We start from the raw sequence: 12129 nt of genomic DNA, 5'->3' as shown, positions 1-12129 counted from the left end.
GTTCCTCTCAACAAACTAAAGACAAACCATAGGATTATAATCTAGATAAGCAGGATGCAACTCAATATCATCCCCGTGTATGGGTATATCAAGAAAGTTAGCTACAAAAGTTGCATAAATTCCACCAAACAAATCTCTAGTTAAACTATTAAGATGAAACCTACGTGCAACAGTGGCCCCCAAGTTGTATTGTTTATCTCCTAATACAGCACTCTTGATAACACTAAGATCAGGAACACACATGTGACATGCCTCATCCTTACCGTTAATGCATCTACCCACGAAGCGAGCAAAATAATGTATGGCAGGAAAATAAATGCTCCCTATGGTAGCTTGTTTTATTTCTGTAGATTTCCCCACAGTGATACTAGCAAGAAATTCTTTAAATTCATATTTGCGAGGTTCACTAACACTATCCCCTGCGGGAGTTCACAAGCAGTATTAAAATCTTCTAAGTCCATGGTATAAGATTTATCATAAAGATCAAATAGGACATTGTGAGAATTGCGCGTGGATGTAAATTTAAACCTTCTCACAAATGAATCAGTTAAATAATGGTATTGCCAGCACTTATCTGACACGAAGCTTTCAAGATCAGCGTTACGCACATATGCGTCAAATTCTTCCTTGATGCTTACCTGGACCATGAAATCCTTTGATGGCCATTCACAAAGCCGCACTTGAGCCTCCCTTGGTAGTTCATTGTCCGGCTCGCGTATTGCGGGCCTTGGGCCTTGCTTCCTTGAGGAACCACCTTGGTACATTTTTCTAAACATATTTCTTCCTCAACTTTTCTGAAATTTTTAGTGACTCAAAATAAAAGTGAACCAAACTCAACAAAATTGATAGAAACTACTCCTACAATTACCTAGAGGCTATATCATGCATTAAAACTACTTTTGACCAAATAAATTTGACATGCAAGCTCAAGAATAGGGTCATGTAGGTAGCAAAAATTTGCTATAAATAAAGCACTCGAACAAAAACTAATTAGACCATTGGAGGAGTCACATACCGAAGAACAATCCCCCAAAGAATTTTTGTGAATGGAGCTTTGAGCAAGGAGATCAAAAATGGGAGCAAGATGAGCTAGGACACGGGTTTGAGATGGTGGATGATTTTTTCTAGAGGAACACGAAGTGTGTGGGTGCAAGAATACATGGAGGGGGCCCATGTGGGGTCCACGAGGCAGGGGGCGTGCCCAGGGAGTGGGCGCGCCCTCCACCCTCGTGGGCACATGGTGGGTCCCCCTGGAGTTCTCAGTGCCAATAATTCTCAAATATTCTGGAAAAAATCATATTAAATTTTCAAGGCATTTGGAGAACTTTTATTTTCGAGGTATTTTTTGTTCCAAGGATAATTCAGAAAACAAACAGAAAATACTATTTTACTTTATTTAATATAAATAAAAGAAAGTAGAAAGAGGGTATAGAAGGTTGTGCTTTCCAACTTCATCCATCTCATTCTCATCAAAAGGAATCCACTAACAATGTTGATCAAGTCTTGTTAGCAAACTCATTCCCAGTTGCATGAAACCAGAGAAATTTCGAATAACACTAGGTTACATCAACGGGTATATGCACATCCCCAACAATAAGAATATCATATTTCTTCCTGACAGTAGGAAGAGGAAATTCAAAACTTCCAATAGTAATTGTTGGAATTTTTCCAATAGAATTGATACTGTGGACTTGAGGTTGTTTCCTCGGAAAGTGTACCGTATGCTCATTACCATTAACATGAAAAGTGACATTGCCTTTGTTGCAATCAATAACAGCCCCTGCAGTATTCAAGAAGGGTCTTCCAAGAATAATGGACATACTATCGTCCTCGGGAATATCAAGAATAACAAAGTCTCTTAAAATAGTAACATTTGCAACCACAACAGGCACATCCTCACAAATACCGACAGGAATAGCAGTTGATTTATCGGCCATTTGGAAAGATAGTTCAGTAGGTATCAACTTATTCAAATCAAGTCTTTGATATAAAGGGAGAGCCATAACACTAGTACCGGCTCCAAGATCACATAAAGAAGTTTTAGCATAGTTTCTTTTAGTGGAGCATGGTATAGTTGGTACTCCTGGATCTCCTAGTTTCTTAGGTATTCCACCTTTAAAAGTATAATTAGCAAGCATGGTGGAAATTTCAGCTTCCGGTATCTTTCTTTTATTAGTAACAATATCTTTCATGTAGTTAGCATAAGGATTCATTTTAAGCATATCAGTCAAACGCATACACAAAAAGATAGGTCTAATCATTTCAGCAAAGCGTTCAAAATCCTCATCATCCTTTTTCTTGGGTGGTTTAGGAGGAAAAGGCATGGGTTTCTGAACCCCTGGTTCCCTTTCCGTAACGTGCTTCCTAGCAACAAAGTCTATCTTATCATAACATTGATTCTTTGATTGTGGGTTATCAAGATCAACAGCAGGTTCAATCTCTACATCATTATCATTGCTAGGTTGAGCATCAACATGAACATAATCATTAACATTATCACTAGGTTCATGTTCATTACCAGATTGTGTTACAGCATCAAAAATAGAAATATCATTGGGATTCTCAGGTGTGTCAACAACAAGTTCACTAGAAGCATGTTCTTTGAAGAACTAGGTGCATCAACATTAGTTCTCTGAGAATCTTGCTCAATTCTCTTAGGATGGCCCTCAGGATACAAAGGTTCCTAAGTCATTTTACCCCCTCTAGTCATAACTCTAATAGCATTATCATTTTTCTTATTATTTAATTCATTGAGCAAATCATTCTAAGTCTTAAGCACTTGTTCTACTTGAGTGGTAACCATAGAAGCATTTTTACTAATAAGTTTAAGTTCACCTTTAACTCTAGACATATAATCACTCAAGTGTTCAATCATATAAGCATTGTGTTTCAATTGTCTACCAACATAAGCATTGAAGTTTTCTTGTTTAACAATAAAATTATCAAACTCATCTAAGCATTGGCTAGCAGACATATAACAAGGAATATCTCCTTCATCAAATCTATACAGAGAATTTACCTTCACTACCTGTGTCGGGTTATCAAGACCATGTATTTATTCAATAGGTGGTAAATTCTTAACATCTTCAGCTTTAGTACCAGTTTCTTTCATACATTTCTTTGCCTCTTGCATATCTTCAGGACTGAGAAATAGAATACCCATTTTCTTCGGAGTTGGATTAGGATGTGGTTCAAGAAGTGTCCAATCATTTTCATTACTCAAAAATATTATTCAATAGCAATTCAGCTTGATCAACAGTTCTTTCCCTGAAAACACAACCAGCACAACTATCCAGGTGGTCTCTGGAAGCATCGGTTATCAAGACTTAGTAAATTGGATTTCACATTTATCAAATCTATAGAGAGAATTTACCTTTACTACCCGTGTCGGGTTATCAAGACCATGTATTTCTTCAATAGGTGGTAAATTCTTAACATATTCAGCTTTAATACATTTTTCTTTCATAGATTTCTTTGCCTCTTGCATATCTTTAGGACTGAGAAATAGAATACCCCTTTTCTTCAGAGTTGGCTTAGGAGTTGGTTCAGGAAGTGTCCAATTATTTTCATTAGTCAACATATTATTCAATAGAAATTCTGCTTGATCAATAGTTCTTTCCTTGAAAACACAACCAGCACAACTATTCAGGTGGTCTCTGGAAGTATCAGTTAGTCCATTATAAAAGATATCAAGTATTTTCATTTTTCTTGAGAGGATGATTAGGCAAAGCATTAAGTAATTGGAGAAGCCTCCCCCAAGCTTGTGGGAGACTCTCTTCTTCAATTTGCACAAAATTATATATTTCCCTTAAGGTAGCTTATTTCTTATGAGCAGGGAAATTTAGCAGAGAAGTAATAAATCATATCCTGGGGACTACACACACAACCAGGATCAAGAGAATTGACCATGTTTTAGCATCACCCTTTAATGAGAACGGAAACAACTTAAGGATAAAGTAATAGCGAGTTTTCTCATCATGAGTAAACATGGTGGCTATATCATTTAATTTAGTAAGATGCGTCGCAACAGTTTTAGATTCATAGCCATAGAAAGGATCAGATCCAACCAAAGTAATTAACTCAGGATCGACAGAGAAATCATAATCCTTATCGGAAATAAAGATAGGTGAAGTAGTAAAAGTAGGGTCATATTTCATTCTAGCATTTAAAGACTTTTCTTTAAGCTTATCTAATCATTTCTTAAGATCAGATCTATCATTGCAAGCTAAGAACACTCTAGCAGTTTCTTCATCCATAACATAACCCTCAGGAACAACAAGCAATTCATATCTACGGGGAGAATCTTCATGATCACTTTCATCAATATCATCAGTTTCAATAATTTCATTCTCTCTAACCCTAGCAAGTTGTTCATCAAGAAATTCACCTAGTGGCATAGTATTATCAAGCATAGAAGTAGTTTCATCATAAGTATCATGCAAAGTAGAAGTGACATCATCAATAACATGCGACATATCAGAATGAATAGCAGGAGTAGGTGTCGCAAGTTTACTCAAAATAGAAGGTGAATCAAGTGCAGAGCTAGATGGCAGCTCCTTACCTCCCCTCGTAGTTGAGGGAAAAATCTTGGTTCTTTTATCTTCCAAGTTCTTCATAGTGATCAGCAGATATAAATCCCAAGTGAATCGAAGTATAGAGCTATGCTACCCGGCAACGGTGACAGAAATTAGTCTTGATAACCCACAAGTATAAGGGACCACAACAGTTTTTGAGGGTAGAGTATTCAACCCAAATTTATTGATTCGACACAAGGGGATCCTAAGAATATTCTCAAGTATTAGCAGCTGAGTTGTCAATTCAACCACACCTGGAAACTTAATTTCTGCAGCGAAGTATTTAGTAGCAAAGTAATATGGTAGTAGCGGTAACGGTAGCAAAAGTAATAGTTTTGGTTTTATAGTGATTATCACAGTAGCAACACAAAAGTAAATAAATGAAGAACAATATGTGAAAAGCTCATAGGCAATGGATCAGTGATGGATAATTATGTCAGATGCGATTCCCCATGCAATAGTTATAACATAGGGTGACACAGAACTAGCTCCAGTTCATCAATGTAATGTAGGCATGTATTCTGAATATAGTCACATGTGCTTATGGAAAAGAACTTGCATGACATATTTTGTCCTACCCTCCCGTGGCATCGGGGTCCTATTCGAAACTAAGGGATATTAAGGCCTCCTTTTAATAGAGTACCAGACCAAAGCATTAACACTTGGTGAATACATGAACACGTCAAACTACGGTCATCACCGGTAAGTATCCCGATTATTGTCACTTCGGGGTTAACGGATCAAAACACATAACAGGTGACTATAGACTTGCGAGAGAGGATCAGGAACTCCCATATATTCATGAAAACATAATAGGTTTAGATCTGAAATCATGGCACTCGGGCCCTAGTGACAAGCATTAAGCATAGCAAAGTCATTGCAACATCATGGATACTAGGGATCAAACCCTAACAAAAGTAACTCGATTACATGATAAATCTCATCCAACCCATCACCGTCCAGCAAGCCTACGATTGAATTACTCACGCACGGCGGTGAGAATCATGAAATTGGTGATGGGGGAAGGTTGATGATGACGATGGCGACGGATTCCCCTCTCTAGAGCCCCGAAAGGACTCCAGAGCAGCCCTCCTGAGAGAGATTAGGGCTTGGCGGCGGCTTCGTATCGTAAAACATGATGAATTCTTCTTTCTGGTTTTTTTCTCCCCGGACGTGAATATATGGAGTTGGAGTTGAGGTCGGTGGAGAGCAGGGGGCCCACGAGGCAGGGGACGCGCCCTCCACCCTCGTGGACAGAGTGTGGGCCCCCTGGCCTTGATTCTTTCGCCAGTATTTTTTATATATTCCAAAAATATTCTCCGTTGATTTTCAAGTCATTCCAAGAACTTTTATTTCTGCACAAAAATAACACTGTGGCAATTCTACTGAAAACACGTCAGTCCGGGTTAGTTCCATTCAAATCATGCAAGTTAGAGTCCAAAACAACGACAAATGTGTTTGGAAAACTAGATACGATGGAGATGTATCAGGCGGATATGAAGACTTGTGCATAACCTACTAAGCAAAAATGCAACGACTTCTATCCCAAGCATGTTGTTTCGTGTATGATGTTCCGATGATATGATCCAAGATGATCTAGAATGACAATCTTAATGTTGTATGATGCTATGGTTCTTGCTTAAAAGCTCTTTGCTTATCTTTCCCTTTTGCTTAATAGCTTGTTTGGCTCTTTGTGTTTGAGCTCTTTTCTCATGCAATGCTTCATGAACCAAGATAGCAATTGTGTATGTGATGACAACTTTGTGACACAAGAGATGATACCAAGATATGCACCGATGATATGTATGTATGCTATGGGAAGTATGATCACTAATGTGCACAAGTCACGTTGCCAGCAATACTCAAAGGCTAGTCTCGAATGGGTAAGCGACACAAAAAGTAATGCTATGATGGCTATCAATGTAATGGCAAGAATGATGTATCACGATACCAAAGATGAGGTTACTGCTTCTTACTTATGGTATGACGTCAAAATGGTGTAGTGGTTGTTGTCGATGATGCGTCCGTGGCGAAGATGAGTGGCGGTGATGTTGATGTTGAACCGTACCTAAATAGCCGAAACACAATAGGACACAGAACCGCAACTCAAATTATCTCAGCACAATGTGGAAAAAACATATTGGAGTGCGAAGCAAGTAAGCAATGGTGGTGGTATGCGGAAAGTGGTGGTCGTATGGGAATGCGTATGCGGAAGTGGGGCGGTGGCTGCAATTTTTCGGGGGAAAATTCAGTTTCGTGAGGGTTTTACGGACGTCCGGGGGTTTACACTCGTCCGGTCGTCGGACATCTGGAGCCTTTCGAATGTCCGGTGCCTGGGTGAAATTCGGGCACAGGAAGAACAGCTAGGGTTCGTAGTGGAGAGGTCAAAATCCGTCGAATCCAGGCGATTTTGTGGAAATCCACAGATCAAATCCAACAAAATTTCATCACACCAACAAATTACAAAAAACATTGGGGCTATTTTTGTGGGGAATTTTCGAATTAAGGACAAAATCAACAAAACAAGGCTAGAAAACACAACTAGGAGGCTCCGAAATCGTGATCAACCTGGCTCTAGATACCAAGATGATGTAGGGTGGAACCCTAGATGGCCGATCTTTCATGAAAGGAGCGGATCCCGCGATGAACACGATGAACGCGAGGGGAAACACGAGGGGAAACACGAGAGAAACACTAAAAACAACAAGATTGATCACACACATGCTAGATTCTCGAACACAAAAGAGTTCACACGATCCACGATCAACAACGGATGATACATGGTAACCGGTTCTTCTCCAAAGGAGGTCTTGATGGGCCACCCAAAAGGGGGTCTTGAATCCAAGAGGATCTTCTCCGTAGGGGGTCGCGGTCTCTCTCAAGGAGTAGATTCGATGTGGATTAGCAAGGCTCTATCTCTAGTATGAGGTATCACAACGCTGACCCTAGAAAAGATGAGGTGGGGGTGTATATATAGTATTGGAGGTCGAAGGGGTACATGGGCTTCGGCCCAACACGAAATCAGCACACGGGCGTCGGACGCCCGGTAGCTACCGGTTGTCCGGAGGTTCGCGAGGGTCCTGGCGTCCGGTGCTCATTGAGCGTCCATAGATTCGGCTTGGGTGTGTTTCAGTCGGACTACCAGTTGGGATCAGATGTCTAGTGCTTCGATTGTCCGAAGGTCTTCAGAAAGCCGGCATTTTGGGTCAGGAGTGGTAGTGCCGGTCATCCGGAGGGGGTCGATTGTCCATGCCCTGGAGTTCGTCGGACGTCCGGAGTTCGCCGGTCGTCCGGTGCCTGGGAGTTTCGAGCAGTCCTTCTTCTTTTCCATTGAGCTTGGTGTCCTCACCATCTTGTCCGTTGGGTATAGCTGATCCGTGGCTTTCCTCCAAGTACCTAATCACACATAGGGTTTCCGCTTGAGGTAGTAGCCATGTCTCATGCATAAAAAGTGGTAGTTCAGGGAGGAGCGAGTTCACATTATCTTCGATAGCCCTTGCTCGTGCTCTTTTCATTGGTCCAAGTGGTGTCGTGGGAGACATAGGTAGGTCCATGGGGATGACCTTGGGATGCCCCTCATCACACATCCTTCTTTGTAAGCTCGTTGAGAAGTGCAACAATGGTGCTGAAATTTCTCACAAAATGCCTGTAAAAACCAGCGAGGCCAAGGAAACTCCTCACTTGTGTGACCGTTTTTGCCTGTGGCCAACTCACAATAGCTTCAATCTTGGCTTCATCAACTTCAATTCCCTGTGGAGTAACAACATAGCCAAGAAAAGATACTCGGTCGGTGACAAAGGTGCACTTTCCAAGGTTACCAAACAAACGTGCATCACGTAGAGCAAGAAAAACAACACGTAAATGTTCCAAATGTTCCTCCTAAGATTTACTATAAATCAGTATATCATCAAAATAAACTACCACAAATCATCCAATGAAAGCACATAAAACTTCGTTCATTAATTTCATGAAAGTACTAGGTGCATTAGTTAACCCAAAAGGCATGACTAACCACTCATATAAACCAAACTTAGTTTTAAATGCAGTTTTCCATTCATCTCCCAATTTCATACGAATATGATGGTATCCACTATGCAAATCAAATTTGGAGAATATTGTAGAGCCACATAATTCATCAAGCATATCATCTAGCCTAGGAATAGGATGATGATAACGAATAGTAATATTATTAATGCCTCTACAATCAACACACATACGCGATGTACCATCCTTTTTCGGCACTAGAGTAATAGGAACAACACAAGGACTAAGGGATTCATGTATATAACCTTTGTCGAGCAGCTCCTGGACTTGACGCATAATCTCCTTCGTCTCCTCTGGATTGGTATGGTATATTGCATGGTTGGGTAGCGAAGCACCGGGAATTAAGTCAATCAGATGCTCAATCCCTCGAATAGGTGGTAATCCCGGTGGCACGTCTTTTGGAAAGACATCAGCGAACTCCTGTAAAATGTTAGTAACAGCGGGAGGCAAAGAGGAAGGCACGTCCTCGAATGAAAATAATGCCTCTTTGCACACAAAAGCATAGCAAACAGATTTGCTGAAATCTAGATCATCAATATCAGATTTGGTGGCAAGTAAACATGCACTTTTCAATTTAATTTCAGAAGCAACACTAGATGGTTTATTATTAGGCTTCATTTGTTGCTCAAATTCTTTTGCCACAATCTGATTTTCACTCTTATTTTTCTCCTGTTTTGCATTATTAGCTCTATTAATATCATCTTTCAAAATGGAATCAGGAGACATATGAAGCAAAGTAATATGTTTATCCTTATGAATCAGGAGACATATGAATCAAGAGTATACTATTTGTTTCTACCATGGTGTACATAATTTTTATCAAATTTCCATGGTCTACCAAGTAATAACAAACATGCTTGCGTGGGTACCACATCACAATCAACATAATCAGCATATGCAGAGATACTAAAATGCACACGAACAGTACGTGTTACCTTAACCTTGCCACTGTTGTTGAACCATTGGATGTAGTAAGGATGTGGATATGGTCTTGTGGTGAGAGATAGGTTCTCCACCATCTCCATGCTAGCCAAGTTGTTGCAGCTCCCTCAATCTATAATGACATGAACATAACGTTTCTTCACAACTCCCTTTGTATGGGACAAATTATGCCTCTGATTTTGCTCAGCTTGTGTGACCTACACACTCAAAACACATTGAGCAACTAAACATTCATACCTATCAGCATCTCCAGGAGCCATGTATTGCATCTCATTTTCAGAATCGTCTCCACCGTGTTCTTCACATGTAACAAGAGCCAAAGTCTCCTCATCATAGTCACTAGTGGACTGATAACCAGCATCCTTAGTAGCAATCATCACACACTGAGATTTGCATTCTCTTGCATAATGACCTATTCCCTTACAACAACGACAAATAATATCACTTGTGTGCCCTGTTGATGCCATGGAAGAAGAAGATCTCTGTACAGGCCGGACATGTGTGCTCTTGGTAGATAGTGGTGGTTGTGCCTGCTTTCTTGTATCGCGACTGGAGGTGGCAGCTGATGGAGGTGCCGATGCAAGAGAATGTGTGGAAGTAGAGGATGCACGCGGTCTCCATGAGGAAGGTCGACCTGCAGAATAGTTAGTTCGTGCCAATGCTTGTTGATCCTGCACTTCACGTTCACTTTACAAGCAAGATGGAATAAACGAGTGATATTATTATACTCCCTATACTCTAGAATGGTCTAAATATCTCTATTTAATCCCCCCATAAAATATGCAAGCATAGCTTCATTATCCTCAACAATACCACATCTAATCATGCTAGTTTGTAATTCCTGATAATATTCCTCTACAGAATTTTTTCCTTGTCTTAAATGCTGCAATTTTTTAAGTAATTCACGTTGATAATATGGTGGAACCCAACGAGTATGCATGGTAGTTTTCAAAGCAGTCCAAGTAGTTGGAATATTATTTGGATATAATCTACGATGTTCAGACCACCACACACAAGCAAAACTAGTGAAAGCACAAAGTGCAGCAGCAACACGTCTCTCCTTGGGATATTCTAATCATCTAAAACATTGTCCGGTTTCTAACTCCCAAGTAAGATATATATCAGGAACGTATCTACCCTCAAATGGTGCAATATTCAATTTCCGTTTAGGGAGATGGTCATGATCTCGTACCTGAGGGGGAGCCCTACCATTGCCATTATTTGCAAGTGGACGACCTGGTGTTTTTGGTGCTGGTGGTTGCACGTAGTTATGATTTTGATTGACCTCATCCTCGTAATCTCCCGCATAATGATCCTCCTCCGCATCAGCAACAGGAGCCATAAAAGTATCAACAACAGCACCAACCATTTGGCCAGGCTCAAGAGGGACACAGCTCGCTTGACGGAGGGTTGTTTCGTGACGTGGAGGTAGTCGTTGTTGTTGTTGTTACAGAGGTGCGGCAGGTGCAGCCAGTGGTGGTTGTCGAAGACGCACAAGCAGTTCATTAAATTTGTTATCGAGCTTTGTTTTGAACGTCTTCTCAAAGCCAGTTATCTTATCCATGGCCTCTTCAAAATTGTTTAGCACATCTTGCACCTGTTCAGTCATCATTTGCTGAAATTTATCATGCAACTCCTTATTCGTCATGTTCTCCTAGTCAGTCTCATCGACTTGTCATCCTTCCATGGTTAGCAGCAATAGAAACACACAAGAATATGATCCTACAGACTACTAGAAAATGGTGGTGGTGGGTGTCACAAATCCCTCAAGCAAACCTCAAATTATTACCAGTTCTTACCCAATAGCAGGCGGTGATCGGCAACCGATGTAGTCAAAACTCTGAACGCTTGGATAGAGCGATTACCAGGGAGAGTCGAACACACGACGTAGATTTATGTGGAGCTAGGAAGGCTTATAATATGGTAGCAAAAAGATTAGCAATAATCAATTCAGAGATGCAAAGTTGAATAAACGCTCAACGACGGTACTGTGCTGGTCCTAGGCAAGACCGTGCTAGAGAAGCGGGCCTAAAACACTAACAAAATCACGGGGCTGCACGTAAACAAGGGAAAAGCACACTCTGGAATTTTTTTCACTCGTTTTTTTCTTTTCTGCGCTCTTTTTTTGCGCTCCTCTTTTTTTGCGAAAAATTACTATAATGGCGAGCGTCTCAAAACTCTTCCTAGGTCAAAATGATAGGATGGGCACAAAATTTTTTTGCCAATTTTTTTTAGAAATCAGGGCAGCGACGACGAAAAAGTGCGACAAAAAATTACTATGATAGGTAAAAGATATTTTCGATCGCCGAAATTTTGGCCTAAAAGCTACCCGCGGGTCTCCAGACTCGTTTTTTTTTGAAACCTACTCAGGCAAGGAAACACGAATCGAGAATTAAATGGATTTCGAAGCAAACCAAATATGATAAGAACTCGAATTGGTGGTGGATATATGATGGTAAGATATGGCAGCAGTGGTGGTATATGGATACAGATTGGTGGTGGTATATGGATACGGATTGGTGATGGCATATGGAGACGGATTAGTGGCGGATGGTGATGGTGCGGCATC

The sequence above is a fragment of the Triticum dicoccoides genome, chromosome 5A, assembly GCF_002162155.2.
Source record: "Triticum dicoccoides isolate Atlit2015 ecotype Zavitan chromosome 5A, WEW_v2.0, whole genome shotgun sequence".
Classification (NCBI taxonomy): Eukaryota; Viridiplantae; Streptophyta; class Magnoliopsida; order Poales; family Poaceae; genus Triticum; species Triticum dicoccoides.
Note: the sequence above shows the minus strand (reverse complement) of the source record.